The 12,803-nt window shown below is 54.2% G+C and overlaps 1 protein-coding gene across 2 annotated transcripts in view; it reads right to left on the bottom strand.

The window, feature by feature from the left end:
* Positions 1 to 12,803, bottom strand: part of Cmip (c-Maf inducing protein) — a 198,886-nt gene that overhangs the window by 94,455 nt on the left and 91,628 nt on the right. The window contains exon 1 of one of the 2 annotated variants that reach the window (XM_076572193.1): positions 1,690 to 1,895. The exons of the other annotated variant lie outside the window; for it this stretch is intronic. The gene's annotated coding sequence lies outside the window, so the exon portion shown is untranslated. Of the gene's footprint in view, positions 1 to 1,689; positions 1,896 to 12,803 lie in introns of those variants that run through there. 2 annotated transcript variants of the gene reach the window in all.

Here is a 12,803-nt window from a genome sequence, read left to right as displayed (position 1 = left end):
TGATGAGGAGATGGAGAGTTCGTGCCAGGGTTGGGGCACGAACATGGAAGGCACCCCCGAGGAAGAAAGCAAAGGGCAGGAACGGAAGGACTCTGGGATCAGATTTCCTGGCTTCTAGCCTCAACTCTGGCAGGTGGATGTGAGGTGGTTCCATCCTTCAGTGCCTCGGTTTCCCCATCGGGGTCTACCATAGATGTCCAAGGGATAGATCCAGAATCGGAACCTCTAAAAAAAAAACCACTTATAGTGAGCAGAGCCTGAAGGCCGAGCACTGACCCCACCCCTCTACCCTCACAGCTGTGGACAAATGATACCGACCACCCAGAGACCTCCCTGTGGGGGACAGCAGTACCACCCTTGTTTCCTGCTGTGGAAACAAGGTCTCAAGTAGCCAAGGATGGCCTCAGACTCACTATGCACTTGAGGGTAGGTAGCTTTTTAACTCCTGATCCTCCCGCCTCCGCCTCCTGCGTGCCGGGATCGCAGGCATGCACCAGCAATACCGTGGTTCTCATCCGAACTCTCACTTCACAGATGGAGAAGGAAAGCGGTCCAAGGAGAAGGAGCCAGAACCCTCTGTGCTGAGCTCAGGGAGGGCCACGCCTCTGACTCTCCACCCAAGTCCTGCCTACCCTCAGTCACCTCAGGCCGAGAAGACAATGTAGTAGGACCTCAGGTCAGGGGTCAGGCAGGAGTCAGCGGATCCAGAGCGACAAGATGGCTCGGTGGGCAAAAGCAAGTGCCCCCAAGCCTGATGACCTGAGCGTTCAATCCCTGGGACCCGAATGGTGGGGAAAGAAAACTGACCTCTGACTTCATACAAATAAACTAAATAAAATGGGGGTCGAGAGGGGGTGGGGAGGAGGTCACAAAGCTGTCAAGACGCCAGGCTCTGACAACAGGGCACACATGCTCACGTTCAAATCCTGGCTGGGCCTCTCTCTCTCTCTCACCAGCTGTGTGCCCTTGAGCAACTCACTGTCTCGAGCAACGGCCAGTACATAGCATTGCATGTTATCGGTCTGAAGACGCAGCTGAACCTCCCTTGAGAATGGGCGGCCCAGCAATCTCGGGCTGATGGCAAATACCGGCACATAGGACACCACTATGGGTTAGATGAGCTGGTGCCCAGCACAGCACCACGGGGAGCTGGCTTAGCCAAGAACGCGCCCTTTGGCACCTTAGCAGTTGACCAGCCTCTGCAATCGGCCTGAGTGTGTGTGTGAAGGAACAGCTCTGGGTAGGAACCTCCCCGCCCACCTATCCTGAGAGACCAGCATCTGTCCCCATCCTCACAGCCCCACCAGTCCTGAAGACCACACTGTGGACAGGACCAATCACACAACTTGACCCCAGACCCTTTCCTGCACAGTGTCTCAGACAGCAAGCGCATCCATGGGGCAGTGTGCGAGCGTACGAGTGAGCGGGGCGGGATGAGCAGCCGCCCCTGGCTGCAGCCCCAAGGGCCTCACCTGTTTACTGTGGCTCTGATGAAGTCAGTCTCGCGGGACCATCCCTCCGGGGCTGACATCACCCCTCTAGAGACCCATGGGCTCCACTAGGACATGATCTCTCTTCCCTAAAGATGTGACGGACCCTGGTGTGGAACTTGCGCCTGCTCAGTGGTCGGGAATGGCAGCATGGGGTTTGAGGAAGTTTGATGAAGGTCCCTCAATCCCACCTACTCACATCGCTCTGGGCCCGGCAGAGCTCCCGGGAAGCCTTCAGCTTCCCAGGCTGCCGCTGTGTGATGACAGCCTGACGACTTGCCTCAGTTTCCCTCTTCTGAAGAACAGGGCTGGTCCCGGTAGGGAAAGGCTCATTCGGGGAAAGTGTCAGGCGTGTGTTTAACCCATAGTAAGTGCTCAGTTAATTTTCAACCTCAATCAGGTGGCAACACTCTGAGAACATTCCAGAACCAGTAGGCAGTCCTACCAGCTCAGGACATTCTATTTCCTCTATCAAAAGGGAACAATCAGTACCCTTCTCAAGGGACTAAGTGAACCAGGAATGAGCAGGACCCCATTGTATGGTGATGTCCTTCCTGCAGATGTCTTCAGTAACCATGAGCACCAGTGGATAGGTCCCCAAGGGATGACATGGTCTCTCTCTTGTGGGTCAGTGTGGCCGGTCCCTGCACTCAGTGTTACCAGTTAGACCGTGGCCCCTCTGTGCATCTGTCTGTCCTGCTGCTCTGTGAGTCCTGAAGAGCAGGGACAGGACTTGGCTTGGAGCCACTGTGCCCCCTAAAGTCAGTCAGGCACAAGAGAGGTGGGTGGGTGTGTGCAGCCAGCAAGCAGCCAGAGGGGCCTTAGCCAACGTCAATGCCCTGCTCTTAGAGAATCGCCACCAACTCTCCTCCCTCTTTCTCCTGCGACACAACTCGAGTTTTCCAGCTCTCCAGTAAAGCCTCTGCCAGCTTCCTAGTTCCCGCGAAGCCACTGCCTTTCTCTGGTGTACTAGCCCACATCCTGAGCTGTCGGGGCGGGGCGGGGCGGGGGGGGGGGGGGGGCTGGAACAATCTCGGGCTTTGCCGGTCCTGCTGAGTGACGTGCCAGGTGCCAGGCTTGGAATCCCTGCCATATCTTCCTGCCAGCTAGCGGGACTCCTGGGGCTGCGAAGCCTGTTGGTGCCAGGCGAGGGCAGTCCCAGGATGGCCTGGCAGCCTGGACGAGGGGCCACACAGTCACCAGCAGACCTGATGACAAAGGAGAATACTCAGCTACCACGCGGTAATAAAGGTCAGGCTGGCTCACCAGCAGTGTGGATCCTCAGATCAGCACTGCCCAAGAACTTCCTAGAGTAGTGGGAAAGTCCTGTGTGTGTTACCCACTGTAACTTAATACATACCGTCACCCATACATAACTCATGGAGTCGAGGATGACCGTGAATCCTCGTGCCTGATCCTTCTGCCTCTGCCTCCCAAGTGCTAGGATTGCAGGTGTCCGCCACCATGCCCAGTTCATACAGTGCTGGGGATGGAACCCGGAGACTCGTGCATGCCAGAAGAGTCCTCATTAGTGGTCACATTCCTCATCCACTTCTGAGCACTTAGAATGTGGCCATTGTGACGGGGGAACTCAATTCCTTGGTTTAGCTGATTTTAACTTAAAAGCTATCCTCTAACTTGGGCCATTGTCTCAGGCCGCGCCCAAGGTTTGGGGTTACTACACTGCATCCTAGGAAGTGGACAGAGAATAAAGGGAGAAGAAGAGGAAGCACAACACCGAAGTCAAGGGCCCTGTGGTCCGAGACAGCGTTCAACCTGAATCCCAGCCCAGGTGCATCCTGAAACGCTTGAAAGACATCAGCTCAGTTCACGGTCACAGCCACTGAATACAAACTGATGGCAATATACATCTTACAAACCAGGAGGCTGGGAAAACTGGAGTCACTTGTCACATGCCAGAGGGACAGGGGACCCAGTTCTGGTCTGAGCACTCAGAGTCATGTCCCAGCCACCGGCAATGCCCATCCTTCCCTCCCCCTCACAGATGACTCTTCAGGGGTGCATCCACTCTGTTCCCAGCAGGGGTGCTAGGTTATCCCCTGAGAGAACAGAGAGAAAGGGGTTACTGAAGAAGAGGGTGGGCTGGCCTGAGGACCGAGTGACCCACTTGTCCAAACAGTACTGGAATTTACAGTCCAGTCAGATTGGTTCTTCTCTCTAGCTCCTTCCTCTCGTGGGTCCCCCACAGGATTTAAACCCCAAAAGAAACCGGACCTTCCGTTGGTGCAGGCTATGGGTCTGCTTTTCTCTACCTTCGCCTATACCATGGTCAGTGGGCACTGCCACACCTGCCTATCACCTGCCCCACCCCACCCCTAACCAATCTACAAAACTCTTTTCAGGAAAATTAACACATAACTTTGCATTCACTATCAAAACTACAAACCACGCCCTTTCCAACTATGAAATCTGGAGTCCAGATGCCCTCAATCTGACCCAAACTGAGGGTCAAGTTCCTCTCCATCTCTGGAGGAGAGGAGCGCGCCTGTAATTCTGGCGCTCTCAGAGGTGGAGGCAGAAAGATCATGAGTTCAAGGCCAGCCTGGGCTACAGGAGACCCTGACTATCTCAAGGAAGACCCTCCTGACCCTGTGTTATCATTCCAGAGCCAAGGAGTTCCGGTTTAATTACTTTTTAAATGTGTTTTTCACCTCACCATTAGTTTGACTCCAAGGGCCAGAGGCCATTCGATTGCAAGTTTTACATTAACATTCCCCTCCCACCTGTCACTCAGAGAAACTTGGACATGAGGAAAGGGAACAGACACGTCCATATATAGAGGACTGAGGGACTTTCCAACGCACGGCTCTGCATACTAACACAGGGAAGTTGCAGGCAAACTGGGTTGGGCTGGCTGCTCACTTCATACAAGAGCCGTTATCTTCTGTGAGAATCATTGTCCATTCCACAACCACTGCCGGGAACCTTGGCCTCTACTGACTCTGGAATCCTGCACTACGAGGCACGCAGCTATCAGAAAAGGAGTATGGATTAGGCATGAGACTAATGAGGGACAAATTCCACATGGCCCAGAAAGTGGGGCATCCTGAGCCGGGGGCATTCAGTCTCAGCTCCTGCATGTAAGAGAAGGGCCACTGCCCAGGAATGTTGTAGACAAAGAGGAGAGAGGATGTGCAGTGAGTTCAAGGAACATGGGCTCCCACCTGCTTTGTGCCGTCAGAGGCTAGAAAGGCAGCCAGCAAGTGGAGTTTTTGAGACTCTAAGCATCAAATGCTCAACCCAGGAGACTTTCTGGGAAGAGGAGCTTTTTCCAAGGCAGACTCCATTACTACACAACATGGAGATCTTGTTACTCCAGGCAAGACCTGGGGACAGAGATGGGAACCCGAGCCCAAGGTGGTAGCTGCCAGCAACTCCAGCTCTGAAGATGCGAGGAGACAGCCTCTACCTGTGGAGAGATGCACTTAGGTCCCTGGAGCCATGGAAATGGTGTGTCAGAGAATCCAGAGAGAGAAAGAGAACCTGCCCAAGGTAGAATGAACTTCGGAATTACTGAGAGGAAGGTAAGGGAGGAGTCAAGGGTGCTATGTGACTGACTGTACTGTACGGGGGCCCAGAGGTCCAGGGGAGTGATTCTTCCCAGAATTAGACTTACAAGCCAAGGCAGCAGGTGGAGATGGCAGGAGCTAGACCAGGGCCCAGTAACCCTAAAGGGTTGGTTACATACAGGTCCACATCTTGCTTGAGTAAGAGGCTAGGGTTTCCTCATCATGTATGCTGAGGCTTCTGGCTACACAGTCCAGGATGCCAGGACACAGTTGGCCAGATCTCTGAAACGGACGCATGCACAGGCCACCCTGTTGTGTGGACTAAGCTCGTAGGAGGCAAATGGACTATAGGGCAGCTGGGGCCTTATTTACCTGGCCTGGAAACCTCCCTCCTGGAATGGAAGAGAGCAGTTAGTTCACAGGAAGTCTCCAAACTTACGAGGCTCAGGAAGTTCCTGAAAGCTTATGAGGTCTGCACATAATAATTCCTGGGAAGAGCGGACTCCCCAACCAGCCCAGCTGTAGGGAGCTCCAGGGATGCAGCTGTCAGGAGTCATCATACATGCTGGGGTGGGTTTTTCAGTGACGGCGGCTGCCTTTGAGTCACCCATGCTTCTGTAAGGGACCCCAGTGAACTCCCTACTTCACTAAGCTGGACTTGTGGAGAACTTTTTCTTTGGTCTGTGGCCCGTGCCCTAACTGGGATGAACTGGCTCCCCTTCCTGGGATGTTCATGCTTTCCCAGGAAGTCACACAACTGGTCTTGGGGCACTTGCAGTGAATGCAAAGCCAGCCTCTAGCCACAGCCTTTTTTATTTCTCAAGACCAGTTTAAGAAAGAAAGCAGAACCACAGGCCATACAAAGTTCCCATCCACAGCTCCCACGCCCAGGTTCCTCAGCTTCATGAATGGAGCGACTTGGTTCTAACTCCCGGCTTCTTCTCTACTGTGCTTTGCCTGCTCCAGGGATCAGGTTTCCCCTGCAGGCTCCTCTGAGTCAAGGCTGTTTTTCTGACTCCTCTTGTTTTGGGGTGACCCTGACTGGGTTTGGCGGTGCTGGTCACATCCACTCTAGACTGACCCACATTGGGCTCTGACTGGGGTCAGGGGTCCCTGGGTGGGAGATCCCAGAGGGCAAGTGTTCTCTCACCGCATCCTCTGAAGGGCACAAGCTCCTGGCCTGGCCAAAGTCATGCCCAGGAGGAACTGTGAAGTTCCTCCTCCCCTCCCCCTTCCTCCTGTATTCTTGAAAGGCAAGCCTCATGGAGGAGCCTGGAGTTATGGGTGGCCAATACCAGTCCTGTTTACCAAACAGCAGGTGCCCATGAGCAGCACAGCTATATTCTCAGGGGCCTGAGAACAAGGAGGAGAGATAACAAGAAGAAGGGCCCAGAGGGTGTGAGGACTAGTTTTGAATGTCAACTTGCTATGACTCAACTGAGGATTGCCTAGATCAGGTTGGCCTATGGAGGTTTACCTTAATTATTAATTGATGTAGAAAGACCCAGCTCACTGTGGGTGGGAGCATTCCCTAGGCAGGGGGAGGGGGAGGGAGAAGGGGTGGGGGTGGGGGGGTATCCTGAGCTCTGAGACAGCTAGATGAAAGTTGACAAGCAGGCAACGTGGGCCCATCCTTCCTCTCTGTTCTCAACTGTGGATGTGACGTACTCAGTTGCTTGAGTTCCCTGACTTCCCCTCAATGACGGGCTGTAACTGGAGTTGTAAGCCTCAAATCCCCCTTCCCCTGCGCTGCTTTTGGTCAGAGTGTTTTACCAAAGCAACAAATGAAAGGTAGAGCAGGAGATAAAGTCAAGCGGAGGCAAGTGTCGAGAGGAGCCTTGTGGGAGCCCCTTCCTGGCAAAGTTTCTGTCACAGTGAGTCTGTGGCAGTTTCCCCAGGACACCTCTGCCTCTGCTATTGCGATGTCTTTCACACTGCCAAGGCCTGTAGATCCTTGTCTTCCTGCTCTGCGAGTGTTTCCCCCTGAGGTGGCCACAGCTTCTTATTGATTCCCCCTTGCTCTTTCTGTATGAAGGCCACTTAACCCTTTGCTGGCCAGCTATGCTGCAACTCACTGGTATCACCATGTGCCTTCCAGTCTGGCTGGCGGAGAGGCCCGCTTGTTTGTCGGTTTTCCCCACGCTCAAAGGTCGCTTTGTTAACGTAGCCAAGTCCAGCCCTGCCTTACTTGGCGGCTTCTGTCTCCTCACAGAGAGAGAGAGAGAGAGCCACGGTTGGGGCTGTTGTTGACCTGGGAGGCTGATCACCACTAACTGGCTGGAAAGCCAGGAACCAATGTAAAAGTTTCCGCTCTCCTCCCTCTTCTCCTGGCCAGCCAAGGGCCGTGCCTTCCTCCAGGCCTTCACTCTGTGGGATCACCCCCTCCCCTGGAGCTCCTGCCTGGCACACAGAGAGAGTGACTCACTGCTGAGGCACGGTGCCCTTGCCCTGGGCCCTTGCCACACAGTGATAGGACCCAGGCCATGATTAGATGGCAGGGCCCCTACTGAAGAGCCCCTTGCACAGGGTGGGAGATCAAACTAGCTCCCAGCGCCCCTGCAGAGGGCAGGCATGCAGCCAGAGGCAGTGGGGGAGAGGGAGCCAGGAGTGTGAGGGGAAGATAAAACTCCACTGACCACAGCAGGGGGCCCATGGTCAGAGCCAAGGTGAGGCAGAAGTCCCTCCTCCTCACTCTCGCTGCAGTTGCAAGGCAGGACAACCCAAGCAATTCCCCAGACTCTGCAGAATTCTGCCGTCAGTGGCAAAGCCTTGGCCTCTCTGGACTTCAGTCTTCACATCTGCGAAATGGGCCTCTTTGTCACTTCCAGCGTTAAAAGCCACCCAGCACTGAGTAAGTCACAGTTGCAGAGACCAGCGCCCAGAATCCCTGGTTGAGTATAGAAACATTCTGGTCTCTGTCCTGCCCAAGAGAATACATAGAAGGGTGTTGGTTCCATGAAAACAAGATGAGAAGAGTCAGGCACAGAGAGACCAAGGAGAGGCGTGTGGCAGCAAAGTCCAGGAGCAAGGAGGTTGAGAAGGAGTATTGTAGCTTTGCTCTGGGCTGGACACACATACATACACATACACACACACACACACACACACACACACACACACACACACACACACACATCCCTCCCAGGAGTGGAAACTGAGGCCCACATTGTACCCTGCCCAAAGTAGCACAGTAAGGGAGGCACAGTGGGAATGCCATTCTCTCTTCTTGACACATAACCTTGCCTGACCCTCACTTCCAGGGCCCGGCTTCACCGTCTGCACACACCACATTCTACCTAGCAAGAGACTGGTGTGTCCACGGCAAGGGGGCTTCTAAGACAGGCACAGCCCTCCAGGGGTCCTTCAGCTTCCTAGCAACAGAGCCGAGGCCCGGTGATCACATGCTTTCCCAGGCAGGGCCTCCCCTGACAGCATATGCCTGGAATTTCATTTCAGATTCTCCCAGCCTGGTGCCCACCGCAAAGGACCCTATGAGCAGACAAGGAGAGTGAAACACAAGGCTTCAGAGCCATCTGTGGTGCCCGTATGTATCATATGTGTGACACCAGCCAGCACTCCAGACGGTTCCCCAGCCTGGTGTCCCCCCTGAAAAATAACCAATATCCCATCCTCTACCACAGCAAGTAGCTTTGTCTGTCCTTGAATTCCACAGGACAGACTCGTGCCATTGGCCTAACATCACTCGACGACACTGTGTATGAGAGGCAGTCGGGCTGTGCTGCTGTTCACGGCCCTATAGTATTCCACTCTGTGACATGAATTGCTTCATCTGTCCCTGGGCTCTCCTGAGAGAGGCCCATAAGCTCTTCTCTGAACACAGTTATGTCTTTTGGTGGACCAAAGCACTCAGTCTCCTAGGGGAACATAACCAGGAACAGAATTATGGGTCCTGATCGTATGAGGGAAAATATTAGGCTTTGACTTAAGAGGCAGACAAGAGAAAACTCATGGTATCCAAAGAAACAGAGACGTCTAGTGACATGCCCAGAGCACACAGCAAGTCCAAGGCACTGAATGACTATGCGCACGGCTCCAGCCTCACGTGAGTGGACACCGTGGACGGGAAGAGACAGAAGAGCTCGCGTAGGGGGACGACAGTGCGCCATCACTCCTTGGAAGCACAGCGAGGCCCCAACCTGTCCCAGGAGGCTGGAGACCAGGTACAGAGCCGGCTGACTGAGCAAACAGCAGGGCATGAATGAGGCCTAAGTGCACCGAACCCCAAGCACATAATTTTATCTGGAAGACAGCGCGTCCAGCCACCCCGGCGCGCCCTCCTCAAGGCGAGGGCGGCCTCTGCTGAGAAGCACCTTTGTCTCTCTACGGATGGTCCGAGACAGGGTGGCAGAGGACTGGCTTGTGCAAACAAATGACAGGCCACGCTCTCCCGGGTCCCCCGCTGATCACTTCAGCTCCAAGAACCACCTATTTGCCCAGGTCTCCCGGGTTTCTCGCTGACATTTCCCAGCTGGTTGTGTGAGGCCAGGGATGGCTCTCTGGCCCTGGTCCTAAAACCAGTGGGACAAGTGACATGTCCACCCTTGTGACCTGAGTGCCCACTCCCTGCCAGAGCTGGAAGAAGATGGGCGAGGGCCAGTGTGTCCTGAAGGAGGTCACTCTGATGTGTTCCAAGGAGGACCTAGGTGGGAAGAGATGAATGGGGGTGGGGAGGGGCTTGGGAGCAGATCAAACAGGGAACCTAGCTCTTTCTGGGTGGAGCAGATGAACCACTTCTTCCTGGGTGGGTCACCCACCACCACCACTACCACCACCACTGGCTGAAGGCTACCTGTCACCATGGTAGACTACCAGAGTCTGCCTTGGCCCTCATGGTGGCTGGTCCAGAGGTCAGTCTCTGGCCTAGCCTCCCTTCTGGGCTATGAGGTCGCTACTGAGGTTGCTGAAGCCAGAGTTCTATGGAAGGGGACAACGCAGACGAAGATGCAGGTATACAGATGGGGTGGGGTGTCAGTCCCTGCCTGCAGGCACTCCTCTGGACCTCTTGCAGAGCTCCCAGAAACAGCATAGGAAGGACCCGGGGTTTCAACTGCAGACAGCGCATCTTGGGTTTGCAGTCTGAGCAGGAGTTCAGCCATGTTCAAACCCCGCCAGAACCTCTGGGAGGTGTCTGTTGCCATGCTTCTTCTCTGCCGTTTCTGAAAGGTAGTAGTCATGGAAACGATGTGCTTTGCTGACGTGTGTTCGTGTATAGTTGTTCATAGGCTCTGACACAGCCAGCAGAGCTGAAAATCAGTAGTAACATTACCGAGTACATACGGTAGGGAGCCCTTAAAGAGCCCAAGCTGCTGCTACTGCTGCTGCGGATGGTAATGACGACGACGACGACGACGACGACGACGACAATGATCTGCTGTCCTTCTCTCTGAGCTGCCCACCTGGCAGTGAGGGTCTAAAGTTGAGCATCTCAGCCAGGCCTCCTTCATATCAAATCCTCTCTGGTGGCCCCGCAGCCTTTATCCAGGCATGCCAGAAAGCCCGGCACACAAGAAGGAAGTCCTGGTATCCCTGGGCAGCCGGGAGCAACTCTGGAGTCAGGCTGCCAGGTAATTGCTTCCCTGTCATTTACCAACTCGGGGAGCGACCCTGTGTTTACTGGGCTCCTTATCTGCTGGGCTCAGAGGCCTGCGTTTGGAGGGCCTTGCTTTCCAAAGGGCAAAGAATCTTCAGGAACATCACCAGAGGACATCGGAGACAGGAACCGACAGGCCTACTGTGTGCAGCCTCCCATTAGCACCTTCTGCCAGCCTTGAAGTGTGGTAGGTTTCAAAGGAAGGCAAAGCTCAGAGAGAGGACAGCAGATCATCGTCATCATCATTATCACCAGCAGCAGCAGCTTGGGCTCTTTAAGGGTTCCCTACCACATGTACTCAGTAATGTTACTACTCTAACAAGAAAGGCTCTTTGGAGGTGCCCATGCCCCAAGTCACGAGCAAGCACAACATGCTGCGGGCTATGGGCAATTCTACCCCCCTGTGGCACCAAGCCCACGTCCTTCCCCGGCTCTGTGATTCACACACTCCAATCCAGGGACGGCCACATGTGTTGGCACTATGGACATGGGGGCTTCATGGCAGTGGGAGCTGGCCTGGCCCCACAGGGCATCCATCAGGTGGATGGAGATTCCATGTCTCCATCTCCAATCAGAAGCAATGTCAGATAGCAGAGTGGCCACCTAGACCAGGGTAGTGGTGCCTCAAGGGGTGAATGAAAGAATTACCACGTGATCCAGTAACCCCCTCTTCCAAGTGCATGGTGCAAGAATGGAGGGCAGATCTCACATCCATGTTCACTGCAGCATCCCCACATCAAAAGCCAACACATGGAAGCAACTTAAACGTCCGCTGAGTATGAAACGGACACTGCCATGCAGCAGATCCATGCAAGAGAACAGTACTGAGCCAGGACAACCAAGAGTGCAGCATATGCTCTGAACCGGTCGGACGCCAAGGGCATTGCGCTTAGTGAGACCAACCAATCCAAAAGGACAAACCGCCTTTGATTCTCCGCCGAGGATCGGGAGTGGGTCAAGTTCACAGAGACAGAAAGGAAAAGAACTGCCCAGGCTGGGAACAGGGCGTTCATGTTTAGTGGCAGAGGCTCTTGGCCAGGCCTCAGTGGGAACAAACTGAATGCCACAGAGCCATGCGCCCTTAGAAATGGCTAGGACTTAGTAACTTTGATGCAGTGTGTCTTTCCCCATCGTCTTTTAAAATGCCCCTAATCCTTACAAGATGTCTCCTGGAGGAGGGTTGGTCAGACCTGGTGGAGGTCCAGGCCTCTACCCCGTCACCATGCACAGAGCCCTTTTTCACATCAGGAGTATCTTTCCCTTCTATCACGTTGGCATGGCAGCCATTCCCCAGGGAGGCTCTTCGTCTACCAGGCAGAGGCCCCCACACCCCACCTCCATGAAAAGCTCTCTGGATTTTGGTGCAAGGAAACCCTTCAAGAAAAAGAACAGACCCTTCTGGTGGCTGGGAAGGCAGAAAAAGTCAAGAACAGCCAACTCTGTCTCAGGTATTCATAGTCCCCTCTGGGCTTCAGTTCCAGGACACTGCATCTCACTGAGATCCATGCTTCCTGGCCTCTAGGCTGGTGCATCTGCTCACATCATCCTTTCTTTCCAGAGAGGCCTGTCAGTCAGTGTGGGGGAGCATTGGCCACCATTTTGCAGAACATCCCTCTATGAAGTCTTCTTCTACAAGTACAGTAAAACACACACACACCCAACAAACCAGTTCTTTATTTTAAACTGTGTGTGTGTGTGTGTGTGTGTGTGTGTGTGTGTGTGTGTGTGTGTGTGTGATGTAGCTTAGGTGCCCCCTGAACACACTGCACAGCTAAGGATGACCTTGAACTCCCGCTTCTGCTGCCTCCACCCTCCCACCCCCAGGGCCAGATTAATAGGCATGTGACGCAATGCCTGGTTTATGCAGTGCTGAAAGCAGAATCCATGGCCTTGTGCATGCTAGGTGAGCACACACTACCAGCTGACCCACATCCCCAGACCTTCCATGTGCACAGACCTTCATGTGCAACCTTTTCAATGCCAAGTTCAGCAGCATTAAGCACACTCACCCCGTTGTGCAAGCATCACTGTCTGTTTTAGAGGATTATTTCATGCTTCCTCCCACCCACCCCGCACCTGCCCTGCTGCCTTCCATCACCGACGCTCACGTAAAACCCAGTGAAGTATCACCTCTCACCATCAGGGTGGCCACCACTCCAAAAACCAGACACT

This window comes from Peromyscus maniculatus, chromosome 5, assembly GCF_049852395.1.
Source record: "Peromyscus maniculatus bairdii isolate BWxNUB_F1_BW_parent chromosome 5, HU_Pman_BW_mat_3.1, whole genome shotgun sequence".
NCBI lineage: Eukaryota > Metazoa > Chordata > Mammalia > Rodentia > Cricetidae > Peromyscus > Peromyscus maniculatus.
This window is presented reverse-complemented; position numbering and strand designations above follow the sequence as displayed.